At 48.2% G+C, this 14298-nt stretch overlaps 6 pseudogenes; all 6 read left to right on the top strand.

The window, feature by feature from the left end:
* Window positions 1-10511: 10511 nt before the first annotated feature.
* On the top strand, window positions 10512-10690 carry LOC134543690 (U2 spliceosomal RNA; annotated as a pseudogene).
* A 656-nt stretch (window positions 10691-11346) lies between these two features.
* Window positions 11347-11512, top strand: LOC134543696 (U2 spliceosomal RNA; annotated as a pseudogene).
* Window positions 11513-11921: 409 nt separating this feature from the next.
* LOC134543683 (U2 spliceosomal RNA) lies at window positions 11922-12137 on the top strand (annotated as a pseudogene).
* Window positions 12138-12278: 141 nt separating this feature from the next.
* On the top strand, window positions 12279-12454 carry LOC134543699 (U2 spliceosomal RNA; annotated as a pseudogene).
* Window positions 12455-13110: 656 nt separating this feature from the next.
* LOC134543689 (U2 spliceosomal RNA) lies at window positions 13111-13275 on the top strand (annotated as a pseudogene).
* A 410-nt stretch (window positions 13276-13685) lies between these two features.
* LOC134543682 (U2 spliceosomal RNA) lies at window positions 13686-13861 on the top strand (annotated as a pseudogene).
* Window positions 13862-14298: the final 437 nt, after the last annotated feature.

Below are 14298 nucleotides of genomic sequence, written 5' to 3'. Positions count from 1 at the left end.
CTGCGCCTAGGGAGGACATGGGGAACTACATGGAGATAAGGTAGGTGGTAGTCTGGCACTTGTGTTTTGTTTTTAAGTAAGTTCTTGTGGCCATCTTGTTTATTTACTTGTTTTCTTTCTGCAAGCTTTCGGCCATCTTGCATTAATTATTTGAATTTCTATTTGTCTGGCCATTTGTTGTTTGTTTATTTGAATTAAATTCGTTAATCGCGGCCATCTTTTATTGCAAACATTTAAAGTTTAACTGTTACATTTAATTTGTTAATATCTGCATAGCTTTTTGTACCTGTTAAAGTAAAGTAACTACCTATCTCGCCTTTAATTTTCCAAGTGCCAAACTATCACCTAGTAATTCCTGCAACTCAGTGTTTTGTTATGTAAGCCCCATTTCAGGTTCCCGACTGTAACTTGCATTCGTGACTCGTAGCTTTTACTGTTCACCCAAAATAATTTTGTTTATTTAAATTCTTTTTCAGTAATACATTTTTCCGAATAATATTTAGTTGCTTTTCATATATATATTAAATTAGAGTCAATCTTTTTACTGCAGTTCCTATATTTAAATAACCACATTTAATTAATACCTGTACTTGATCTTGCTGTTTAACATTTAACTTCTACCCACAGTCTCGCCCTTGTGTTTGAATTTTTTAGCTCGGGCAAATACCACATTTAATTTTTCCTCAATTTAACTAATACCTTCAAGGCGAGTCGCGTAACTACAGTCGAAGATCGTCGCCCCTAAAGGCCTTTGGAACCCCTTCCCAAGTGTATCTTGTTTTTCTTGAGCCTGTGTAATTGTTTTTGTCCTGTCTCCTGACTGTGTGTGTTCAATGGCCGACAGTCCCTTGTGAATAATCTGTGTGCATCCTATAGTTTCTGTTAAGTTTTTGCCTGTCTCTCAATTTTCCCATATTAATAATTCAATTGTTCAACATTTAAAGTAATTTCTGTATTTATTTTGGCTTAAATTCACTTTGCTCGCGATAATTATATTGCCTTGTGCCCAGGCATATCTAGTGTAATCGTGTTTAATTCTGATTTGAATTCATAACTAGGGGCAGTAAATAATTCCATATTCAGAGATTTAATTTTTCCCATTAATAGTTTCAGTGTATTTTGTCTGCTTAACTTTAAATTCAGTTTTTCGCGACCTCGTGGTTGAGTTATTTAGCGAGGTCGGTCGCCATTTTTCAACTTCCTTCTTCTTCACAGATGCTTCGCATGTGACTTCCTGTTCGTGTCCATGGATATGCACACCAGGGGTTGAGTGTTGTGTTTGTCTTGTGTTTATTGTAATTGTTCAGTGACTTGTTTTTGTGCTTGAATCCGCCATATTGCTTTCTTTCGAATTAGCTAAAATAAATTAAAGTACTATTTATTTCTATATTTACCTTGCTGATTAAATACGCCATATTGTTTTCAGAGTAACTATTAATTGGTAATTAAAGTAATACTTATTGAATATATCTATCTATTATTATTATAATATTTATTTAATTAATTGAATATTCCTTAATTTTCTTGCAGATTTAATATATTTACCTTTTCATTTTTATCCATAGTAATTAACCAATACATCTCAAATCTTGCTGTTGAATCTTTTAACTTAATTCCATTTACATTCTTATAGCATCACCTCAACCATATTTATTTAATTAATTAGTTTCAAGCACCTGTACCTGTCTTATTTGTTTGTATATTTTGTTTCCTTTGTAGTGCTGATCGGTAAGTGAGTAACTGTCTCTTGTCTGTGTTGTGCTAGTATTTGTGTTGCGACTTTTGTAAGTGTTCTGTTGTTGTGTTTTGCTCCTTCCAGCACTCTAGTGTACTTGTGTTGTAAGGCCCAGCCCTTGACACATTTGTACACCCCCCTAGTGTTCCAGAAACCTAGGGCACAACCAGTGACCTTGTAGTGTCTTGAGCCGCCTGTGTAGTTCTTCTCAGGACAGCGAACTGCTCCAGAAGCGGTCGTCGCTTGTCTGTTTACAGCTGCCCAGGAGAAGAGTGCCTGACTCTTAGCCCGGCACTCGGCTTGCCGCTGCACCCCCGGATTTGACTGTTGCTTCTTGGTTTACCAAGTAGCAGCCCCACCGATTGTGACTTGTGATATTTTCTTTTTAGTGGCCTGTACCTGATTAGTTTTAAGTAGAGTTTTATTTACCTTTCAGAGTTTATACTTTAGTAGAGTTCTATATATTGTTAGGTGGTTAATTGTTATATTTTCAGAGTCTATTGTTTCCTTATTTTTCAGGGTACTCTATACATACCCTTAGTGTTATCTTGTTATAAGAGTTTGTATATATTGTTCTTTTACAGATCTAGTTGTTTGCTGCTGTGCGGCTGTGTTGTTCTCTTTTTGTTAGTGTAAGTGTTTTTCAGGATGCCCGTGCGTCCCAGCTTCGTGGCGTTGCCGGCCCCAGAGGAGATCCAGTGCCCTGCGTGTGTGCGGCTTCAGCAGTTCGGGTCTGTCTTCGGACGACTGGCTGATCTGGCGGCGCATGTGCGCCGGGCGCATGACTCTGCGGGGCTATGGTTTCGCTGTGAGATTTGTAGGCCGCACGAAGAGATCCGGTCCCTGAGGGCAGCAAGGCTGCATTTTGAGACGGTGCACCCGGGCCGGGGCATCGAGCCGGCGCTGCCGGAGGCGGATGGTACGGACTCGGATCTCGCGTCTGATGATGAGGAGGAGGATGAGAGGGTTGCCGTTCGGGAGATGGTGTCCTTGGTGCGTGACCCGGGTGAGCCGGGGTGCCTGCGCGTGCCGGTGCCACTACCGGCCGAGTTGACGTGCATCCTCTGTGGGACGCATGGCTTCGGGCTGAGGATCCGGGGGCGGTATTCAGCATGGTCGGACATGTGGAAGCACATGAAGCGACACCACCCAGAGGTGACTGCGGTGGAGTTCCGCTGCAGGTTCTGTGCTTCCGCATTTTCGGGCGCTGGATATCCGCTGAGGGTGGCTCAGAACCACGTTGCCAACGTCCACAGAGCTGAGGTGCGGAGACTCGCGGCACGCCAGGCGCGAGAGGCAGGCCTGGGCGCGCCAGCACGGACTCCACCTGCTCGTGTGGCCCGGCGGGAGGCACGGCGCTCCTCAGATGAAGACGCTGATGATCCGCAGCCCCGGCCGTTGCCGCCGCGGCTGCCGTCTCCGGTGCCTGGTCCCTCCCACCGTCTCTCTCCGCCTGCACGAGAGGAAGGCCAGGAGACATGTGTTGTTTTGCCCCCCAGGAAGAAGAGACGGACATCACCTGGACCCGTCACGCCGGCGCGCGACGATGCAACGGGGAGGGAGGCTTTGTTTCTGTGCCGCAGGAAGAAGCTGTCACTGTCGCTCCGCACGACACCCCTCCCTGGATCACCGGCACCCAAAGGGACTCCGGCACCTGCGCTCCCGCAGGTGACCACCAACGAGGAGGAGGCGGCCCAGCTTCTGTCCAGAATGCTGCCGCTGCACCCGAGGCCATCACCAGGCCCGGCGTGCCGTCCCTCCTATACCGAACGGGAGGATGTCCCAGCGCCGGCGCCGGAGCAGGAGTGCATCGGAGTAGAGGAGGAGAGAGGAGAGGGTCTGCCACCCAGGGACTGGCAGACCGGAGATGCCCCCAGTATGTCTCCTGGGGGAAGCACACCTGAGCAGCGGACTGCACCGGAGTTGCACGTGGTGCCAGCCCACCTCATCAGGTTCCCACTCCTGCACTCGGAGGGAGGAACCCAAACTGATCCAGACCATGATGAGGAGCTGCCAGGAAGATGTGAGATGGGGACGCAGACGGAGGATGACGTCGCCCCAGAGCAGGAGGCTGCCGACGCGGCGGTGCAGGCGGAGGTGCCGGCGCCGGTGGAGCCAACTGTGGGCGTGGTCGGGGGGAGGGTGCGGCCTCCCCCGGCCGCGCGGGAGCTGTCTGGTCCTGGCGTGGGGCTGCCCACCCAGAATGCCCGGGAGGTACGAGAGGAGGTCCCCCGGGCGCGTCACGGCCAGCAGCCCAGGGAGAACCGCCACCAGGTCCGAGGACGCCCAGCAGAGGCGGCAGACCACCAGTCCGCCTCGGAAGACGAAGGAGAAGACGGCGAACCCGAGGTCCGGCCCAGCCAAGTCCAGCTGGAGTGGATGGCTCGGATCTCGGCAGCCGAGGAAGACTGGGAATCCCTGGAGCACGTCTGCGACGAGTACACGGAGTTTGTCGTCGCCCTCAAGGTACGAGAAGAAGAGGGGGGCGCGGCACGTGCTCCAGGGGGTGGCGAAGGAGCGAGGGGTGGCCGGAGAGGGCCCGGCAACCCCGCCCGCCAGCGCAGGCGGCGGCCGGCATTTGCATTTGACGGGGAGGCCGCCGCCAAGATCCAGAAATTGTACAGGGCCAACCCCAAGAAGGCGATGCAGGAGATCCTGGAAACAGAGTCTCCCTATTGCCGGATTGCGGGAGCCCGCCTGCAGGACCACTTCACAGAGACATTCTCAGACCATGGCTACGAAGTGGGTCCCACGCCTGCAGGTTGCGCACTGGCACACGATGATCCGACAGAGGAGGAAGTGGACGAGCTGGCCAGACCATTCACCACCAGGGAGGTCGCGAAGAAGCTCGCCCGCACCAAGAACACGGCACCTGGGCAGGATGGCATCAGGTACAATTTGTTGAAGAGGGCTGACCCAGGTTGCCACGTGCTTGCGGCCCTCTACACCGCAGTGCACGCCCACAATCGTGTCCCCGGATCGTGGAAGAGGTCCAACACGGTCCTCATCTACAAGGATGGCGACAAGGACGTCCCAGACAACTGGCGTCCGATTGCGCTCAGCACCACCATTTCCAAGCTGTTCCTGTCGGTGGTCGCTGCCCGCCTGGGCGCGTGGGCTGCCCGGACGGGGCGCATCTCCAAGCAGCAGAAGGGCTTCATGGAGTACGAGGGCTGCTTGGAGCACAACTTTGTCCTGCAGTCCATCCTGGATGACTGCAGGGCGAAGAAACGCGAGGTCGCCATCGCCTGGCTGGATCTCGCCAACGCGTTCGGGTCCATCCCGCACGCGTACATCCAGCACTCGCTCACAGAGATGAGGGTACCCGAGACGCTGCGTGCCCTCATCGCGGACCTGTACCACGGCGGGACGACACGGGTCCGTTCCGAGGATGGCTTCACGGAGGAGATCCCGATCCGTGCTGGCGTCCGTCAGGGCTGTCCCCTCAGCCCCATTCTCTTCAACCTCAGCATGGAGGCAGTGCTGAGGACGGCCGCCAGAAGGGAGGAAGAGTTGGGCTACTCTGTCCTCGAGCACCACCACGCCATCCTCGCCTACGCAGATGACATCGTCCTCATCGGGCGGGACCCCGAGAGCCTGCAGACCCTGCTGGATGGGGTCAACGAGGCCGGTAACTGGGCCGGCTTGCGCTTCAAGCCCAGAAAATGCGCATCACTTCACATAGACTGCAGGACCGGTCGCCGGGTGATGCGCCAGCCTGGAGCGCAACCTGGGGTGCAACCCACCGTGATGCAGGTTGCCGGGGTCCCGATCGCCGCACTCGCTGAGGGCGACACGTATCGTCACCTGGGTGTTCCGACAGGTTACCGGAATGCCCAGTCGCCCGAGCAAGAAGTGGAAGCCATGGGGGCAGATCTCGACAAGATCCACGCCAGTCTCCTCGCCCCCTGGCAGAAGATCAACGCAGTCTCGACATTCCTCCAGTCGAGGCTGCAATTCATCTTGAGGGGAGGCCGCGTCAGGAAAGCTGTGGTGACGCGGTTCGACAAGAAGATGAAGAAGTACTGCAAGGAGTGGATGCACCTCCCCTTGCGTGCCACTCCGCTCATCGTCCACGCCCCAACGCATGAGGGGGGAGCTGGTCTCCTCCCACTCGCAGACATGTGTGACTTGGCCACGGTCACGCATGGCTACAGGCTCCTGACGTGCAAGGACCCTGACGTAAAAGACTTGGCGTGGGCCAGCTTGTTCCAGACAACAAAGCAGAAGCTGGGCAAGCAGGAAATTTCGAAAGATGACATGGTGGGGTTCCTCAACGGGGAGACCGAGGGCGAGTTCAACCGTGATGGTGGCGCCCTGGGGAACCACTGGACCTTCACACGAAGTGCAGGAAGGCGCCTCAAGAAGAGCACAGGAACGAAATGGCGCTGGAGTGAGGAGCTCCAGGAGGTCCAGATGGAAATCCCCGCACCTGAAAGTGCCGCGGGCCGCATCCTGGTCGGTCCCGGGGCACGCTCCCAAGTCTACCGGCGTCTGGCCACGGCCCGGCGCCAGGAGTACAGAAGGAGACTCGTGGCCCTTCCAGATCAGGGGAAGGCCATGGAACCGGTCTCCCGGAACCCCGCCAGCTCCCACTTCCTCCGGGATGGCAAGTTTACTCGCTTCGCAGAATGGCGCTTCATTCACAGGGCACGTCTCAACGTGGTGCCCCTGAATGGAGCTCTGCGAGGACCAGCGAGGAACAAGATGTGCCGGCGGTGTCTTCACCCCAACGAGACGCTGCCGCACGTCCTCAACCACTGCGGCCGCCACTCCGCCGCCTGGCAGCACCGCCACAACTCGGTGCTGCACAGGCTGGCCGCTGCCATCCCGAGGGACCCGGGCGTGGAGGTGCGGGTGAACCGTGCCGTGCCCCACACCGGGTCCTTGCTCCGTCCTGACCTGGTGGTCGTGGACGAGCCCAGGAAGAAGATCTCCATAGTGGATGTCGCGGTCCCGTTCGAGAACCGGAGCCAGGCTTTGGATCTCGTGCGGACCACAAAGACGACGAAATACCAGGGGTTGGCAGACACACTGACTGCGCAGGGCTACACAGTTTTCAACGAGGCCCTCGTTGTCGGGTCCCTCGGATCCTGGGACCCGTGCAACGACTACGTCCTCCAGCAGTTACGTGTCCGCTGGAGGTACGCACGGAAGATGCGGCACCTCATGGTGTCTGACGTCATCAGGTGGTCCCGTGACATCTACACCGAGCACGTCACGGGCCACCGTCAGTACCAGGTGGAGGCGCCGCCTGCCAACCCGCAACCAGTCCCAGACCAGGCCCCCGCAGTCCGGGGTCGTGGCCGTGGGAGAGGACAAGGTGGTCGTCGACCAAGGGGCAGACCAGGACCACAACCATGATGTGGGCCCCGGGCGCTGGAGCCGCGGTGCCCGCAACACCGTGGTTCGTGCCCCAACAATCGGCCACTCGGCGCCGCACCGCTGGGGGCACCAGCCCCCCACCGTTGGACCACCGGTGGAAGGGGGGGACCTGAGAGCCCCCCCGACGAAAACAGAAGTGCTGCCGGAGCGCACCAGCGCTCCACCGTTGGACCACCGGTGGAAGGGGAGGGACGCAGGTGCCCTCCCCGCTGAACACAGAAGTAGATGGCCATGGAGGCACCAGCCTCCCACCGTTGGATCACCGGTGGAAGGGGGGGACTTGTGAGCCCCTCTGCAGAAAACTGAAGCAGAGGCCCGAGTGCCCCAGCACTCCGCCGCGGGATCAGCGTGGGAGCAGGGTGCCTGTCCGGGCCCTGTCGTGTGCCAATGTGTGTTTGTGTGCGGACGTCTAAGTGTTGGACCGATAATGTTGTGGTTGGACCCCTAGATTTAGTTGACGAGGACGCTTTTGCCCCCCACCCTACCAGGAAGTATCAATCATGCCTGAATGCCATCATTGTTCACACTTGCAATCTCCACCACGCAATAATAATATCTACCTATTTTACACCACAGTTAAATTTGCCACTGTTCCTGCTTCCACAATAGTCATGCACCATTAATAGCCACCCCAGCACAACACCACACCTAACTCACAATTAAAATAGAGCCACACACGTTTAATAACAATAATTTCCCTATGAATTTGTAAACTTAATAGCACATATGCAGCCACTGCCATAAAAAAGAAATAAAACACCAGTCACCTAATATAATGCACTCCCCATAGAGCCACATGCGGTCACTAACTATAATTCCCCCTGACATTGTAAACTTTCCTAACATTTTTGTCTCCAGCACAATAACGTACAATTAATATAACAGCAACAACAGACACCTAAAATAAATCACTCCTCGGTTTAATAATAACAAACTTCTTCTAATACCATATATACAAACCACTAGTCAAAATAGCACACTTTCAACCTCTAACTTATTAATTAAAATGCCACACAATAACCCAAGCACTTGTAACTCTTAGTAAACATCACCACAAAACTAATTACACATGTATGACCCGCCTTACTCTCAATATTGTTAAACTCACCTAAACCCACCCGTCGTAACATCACTCCCCAGTTTAATGATTTATTTTCTCCCATCCCCAATAATAACAATTAACCTGAATCTCCCCCTCTCAACACACTTCAATCTGCCTCTGCTTCTAAAATAGTCATGCATCATTAGCAGCCACCTCACCACAACTCAACACCTAAATCACAATTAAAATAGAGCCATATGCATTTAATTACAATAATTCCCCCCTGACCTAGTGCACCTGCTTAACACTGCCATAAAACACAAATATAAAACAACAGCATCACCAGACACCTAAATAAATCACCCCTCAGTTCAATAATTTCAAACTTCTTCTAATCCCATATACAAAAACCACTAGTAAAATAGCACACTTTTAACCTCTGACTTACTAAATCAAATGCCAAATAATATCCCAAACACTTGTAACAAATAGTAAACACTACCACACAACTAATTACATTTGAACATCCTACCTAACACACAATACAGTAAAATTCACCTAAACCACCCATCGTAGCATCACTTTCAAAACTAATGACTTTCTCCTCTCCCCAATAATAAAAACAACATTCAACCTAAAACAACCCCTTTCAAGAAACTGCAATCTAATTTTCCCTGGTAAACAATACTATCTAAATAGTCTAAAACAATCATTTCTTTTAAATTGTTATTATTTGTTACTTCTGAACAGCTTGCCCCCTCCATCTGAGATATTTTAAGTTTGTGGGTGTTAGACACCTTGTGTAGTTTATTAAAACTTATGTATTCTACAATGATGTTACTTAAGGTTTGCAGGTGTTAGACACCTTGTTTTCCATCAATACTCTGCACAATGTCTAATATTTAAAAGTTTTCAGCCCAGAGCTTCACTCCACATATAACATCATTACTTGAAATATCTTAAGTTTGCAGGTGTTAGACACCTTGTATAACGCTTCGTGCGAGCTCTTCTAGCAAAAATTTAATTTTTTTATTTTTTTATTTTTCATTAATTTTCTTTTTCAGTGCTATGTATGTTTCTCTTTTCTCTTACAGGTTTGATCATTATTTAAGTTTGTGAGGGTTAGACCCTCTGTATAATTTTTATTTCTCTGCTGTGTATCTTCATTCATTTCCTTTCCCAAGTGTAACATGAAGTATTTAAGGCATGCTTAGATTTGCAAAGTTGAAGGCCAGTGCCAAAGTCTGTTCTCAACCTTAACTTCTACTTCTCAACAGCAATAACTGAATGCTTGTTTACAAGATTTATCCTTGCATTGGCTACTATGCCAATTTAACATCTAGCATCTGTGGTAGGAAGGCCCCCAAGTGTGTGTGCGGGACTGACCTGAGGTGACTGGGTGGTAAGGGTCTGTCATGAGCAGGCCTTTAGTGCCCCTAAGGCTGCCACCCTTTTTACTTTCAATTTATCTGGTGCTTGTTCTTTGTAATAATGCATGGCCACAACAACTGGCACTTCTACATTAATGTTTAAATTCACTCCCCTAACTATCATAAATCTTAAAGAGGAGTGGGAAATACACCCCTGCCCAGGCCTGGTCTTGCACACAACAGGGATTGTGCACAAACTGTAGGCCAGCATTCAGAACCTAATTACAGTCAGGTTAACCATTAGGCTCCCGCCCTCATCGTGTCATTCCTCGGAGTGATGCGGTGGGGGCGGGGGGGCCACGGCGTATAGGGCCGTACCCTGGCTGGGGCGGCACCGCGTCGTGGCTTGTAGGGACTTCAATACCTTCTGGTGTCCATGTTTGGTTGGTCTCTCTGAGGCCGGCCAAGTGTGCATGCCCTAATAGCTTGTTAGGAGAGCAGTATGGAGGCACTGTGATGTAGAGGGTGGGGGGCAGCCATAGCTGGGTTTCTTTGGGGCAGGCAGCCTGCCCATTAAACTAAAATATCTTAAGTAACTTCAGGAGGGGCTACTCCCCGGAGTAAATTTAGTTGTGGTAAAAGTGCATATGTGTGTTTAATTATTTAAGGACCGCGGGGAGCTAGGCTCCTTGTTCGTGAATATTTTATATCTTAAGAGGGTTTTTGTTTTCTTTTCTTGCAACAGACTAGTTCTGTTTTAACGTAACTTCTTTCTTTTAGTCTAGTTAGTGACTTGCGGGGACTAGTTCCCCTTTTAACGTAACTTCTTACCTCCCGCCTTTGAGGGAGGGAACCGGCCCCAGGGGCACGGTGGGATTAGTTTCACTTTAATTCTCCCATAATCTTTGGTTTTCCGGGCGCTAGGTGCCCCTTTTTCCATTTCCTAATATGTGTTTTTAATATTGTAAAGGGTTTTGAGATATTGCTAATAAATAGCTTTCAAATCTGTTCTTATCAGCTTAATATCTGATACGTCCTGCATCGCAGGACCAGAATATTAAACTGATTTTTGGAACAGGGCGGAGTGCTAGGGGCTTGCCCCACCTCCGCCGCGGGTTGGCCCGGTATTGCAGTACCACCGGGATCGGCCCACCACAAAATGTAATAAACTTTAAGTTTGTTTTAAATGTAATAAACATTGTTACCAACTTGTAAGAATGGATGATAGTGAAAAATTGATTGTTGTAATGTAATGTGCCCAAGTGCAGAGACAATACAGAAAAGTCGTGTGTACATTCAACAAATGAAGAGGAAGAGAAAGCTGATCCAGTAGGTGCTGCCAGGGGCGGCCGAACAGGAACTACAAGGATGCCCAAGGGACGAACTTGGAATGCGAGAACATGTAGGAACTTAGCAATTTTGTGTGCAGAATAATAGGAATTAATTATTTTATTTTATCATACAATGTAGTGCTTGTTGTGAATGTTTAATAAATTTAGCTGTGTGAGAAAAAATTCAATATAATTAACAATTAGGCAGTGTTAAATGATAATAATGATGATGTATTGAAAATGTATTTTGTCATGTCGATGCGTGAGTTTATGTAAGTGTGTGGTTAAGGCTTGTTGTGAAACCTTTTATTACTATTATTGTTATTCATTACTCATGTTAATATTTGTATGAATTGTATTGACTTTTTTTTATCTGTTGAACTACATGTGTTTGGTTAATGGAGTTTTACAATGTGCAATATTAATTTTGATGTGTATTTTAAGGGATGTTTCTCGGCCTTTCGGCTAAGATCAGAGTGTAGTATCGCTTCTCGGCCTTTTGGCTAAGATCGAAGTGTAGTATCTGCGATTCTTCTACACTTTGTCTTGGCAGCATTTTTTGTGACGGATTGCCCCCGGACCTGGTCCGGGGGAGTGCGATTGACCCTGCTGGCCACTGCCTAGTGCATGCCAGCATGGGGGCACATTGCTTAGGCAACGTTAAATATCTGTTTAGATAAAATTATATTGACAATTAAAATGTAATGTATAAAGTCAACTCTCCCATGAGAATCATTCTTGCCTTATTGAAACTGCAGTTAATCTAAGGGACCAGCTTGTGCTGCAGCAAGTGGAAAGTACGGTAATTGTAAGAGCGTTGTTATGGATATACCAAGTTTTTGTTTATTGCTGGTGAATAGTGATTCATTTGGATTGTAATACCTCGTGTCACTGTATTGAAGATATTATCAATGTACAGACCATGCTTGTGCATGTGTGGTGTAGAGTATGACGGCTCGTCGAAAGTGTACAGTCGTTTATGGAAGTCAGTAGACCTTGTTATAGCATTTGATTTAGTAATAGGGAGCCCATATAGCTCCTGGTTCATTAGGATTGTTATCGCTTCTCGGCCTTTTGGCTAAGATCAAAGTGTAGTATCTGTTCTTATCAGCTTAATGGTGTGACAACTGTTATGCTGGGGGAACAGAATGCACAGAATTTGTCGACCATATGGTTGTGGGAGGGCCTGGTCCCGCCTTCACAATCACTGGCCCCCCGAGTACGTCGGTGGCTTGGCTTCAGTGGTGGAGGTTGGGACCGGGGTGGCACCCACAGTCATATGGGAGAGAGATTCTGCTACACTTTGCCTTAGCAAACATTTTTTGTGACGGATTTGCAGGTTTGCACCCCCGACCAGTTCGGGGGAGTTGTATTGTCTCCTGCTGGCCACTGCCTAGTGCATGCCAGCAGCGAACATTGCTTAGGCAACCTAAAAAATCTGTTCTTATCAGCTTAATATCTGATACGTCCTGCATCGCAGGACCAGAATATTAAACTGATTTTTGGAACAGGGCGGAGTGCTAGGGGCTTGCCCCACCTCCGCCGCGGGTTGGCCCGGTATTGCAGTACCACCGGGATCGGCCCACCACAAAATGTAATAAACTTTAAGTTTGTTTTAAATGTAATAAACATTGTTACCAACTTGTAAGAATGGATGATAGTGAAAAATTGATTGTTGTAATGTAATGTGCCCAAGTGCAGAGACAATACAGAAAAGTCGTGTGTACATTCAACAAATGAAGAGGAAGAGAAAGCTGATCCAGTAGGTGCTGCCAGGGGCGGCCGAACAGGAACTACAAGGATGCCCAAGGGACGAACTTGGAATGCGAGAACATGTAGGAACTTAGCAATTTTGTGTGCAGAATAATAGGAATTAATTATTTTATTTTATCATACAATGTAGTGCTTGTTGTGAATGTTTAATAAATTTAGCTGTGTGAGAAAAAATTCAATATAATTAACAATTAGGCAGTGTTAAATGATAATAATGATGATGTATTGAAAATGTATTTTGTCATGTCGATGCGTGAGTTTATGTAAGTGTGTGGTTAAGGCTTGTTGTGAAACCTTTTATTACTATTATTGTTATTCATTACTCATGTTAATATTTGTATGAATTGTATTGACTTTTTTTTATCTGTTGAACTACATGTGTTTGGTTAATGGAGTTTTACAATGTGCAATATTAATTTTGATGTGTATTTTAAGGGATGTTTCTCGGCCTTTCGGCTAAGATCAGAGTGTAGTATCGCTTCTCGGCCTTTTGGCTAAGATCGAAGTGTAGTATCTGCGATTCTTCTACACTTTGTCTTGGCAGCATTTTTTGTGACGGATTGCCCCCGGACCTGGTCCGGGGAGTGCGATTGACCCTGCTGGCCACTGCCTAGTGCATGCCAGCATGGGGGCACATTGCTTAGGCAACGTTAAATATCTGTTTAGATAAAATTATATTGACAATTAAAATGTAATGTATAAAGTCAACTCTCCCATGAGAATCATTCTTGCCTTATTGAAACTGCAGTTAATCTAAGGGACCAGCTTGTGCTGCAGCAAGTGGAAAGTACGGTAATTGTAAGAGCGTTGTTATGGATATACCAAGTTTTTTGTTTATTGCTGGTGAATAGTGATTCATTTGGATTGTAATACCTCGTGTCACTGTATTGAAGATATTATCAATGTACAGACCATGCTTGTGCATGTGTGGTGTAGAGTATGACGGCTCGTCGAAAGTGTACAGTCGTTTATGGAAGTCAGTAGACCTTGTTATAGCATTTGATTTAGTAATAGGGAGCCCATATAGCTCCTGGTTCATTAGGATTGTTATCGCTTCTCGGCCTTTTGGCTAAGATCAAAGTGTAGTATCTGTTCTTATCAGCTTAATGATCTAGCCCCGAGAAGTGATTAGTTAAATAACTGTGCTCAAGAAAAGATCGTGCTGTATTCACTCCGGCACGAAACGACCATACTTCCAGCAGTTCCGAGGATGGATCGACTGCTGCTGCGCCTAGGGAGGACATGGGAACTACATGGAGATAAGGTAGGTGGTAGTCTGGCACTTGTGTTTTGTTTTTAAGTAAGTTCTTGTGGCCATCTTGTTTATTTACTTGTTTTCTTTCTGCAAGCTTTCGGCCATCTTGCATTAATTATTTGAATTTCTATTTGTCTGGCCATTTGTTGTTTGTTTATTTGAATTAAATTCGTTAATCGCGGCCATCTTTTATTGCAAACATTTAAAGTTTAACTGTTACATTTAATTTGTTAATATCTGCATAGCTTTTTGTACCTGTTAAAGTAAAGTAACTACCTATCTCGCCTTTAATTTTCCAAGTGCCAAACTATCACCTAGTAATTCCTGCAACTCAGTGTTTGTTATGTAAGCCCCTTTCAGGTTCCCGACTGTAACTTGCATTCGTGACTCGTAGCTTTACTGTTCCC

This window comes from Bacillus rossius, unplaced genomic scaffold (genome assembly GCF_032445375.1).
Source record: "Bacillus rossius redtenbacheri isolate Brsri unplaced genomic scaffold, Brsri_v3 Brsri_v3_scf171, whole genome shotgun sequence".
In the NCBI taxonomy this organism is placed as follows: domain Eukaryota; kingdom Metazoa; phylum Arthropoda; class Insecta; order Phasmatodea; family Bacillidae; genus Bacillus; species Bacillus rossius.
The sequence above is the reverse complement of the archived record's forward strand: the minus strand, read 5'-3'. Positions and strand labels throughout refer to the sequence as shown.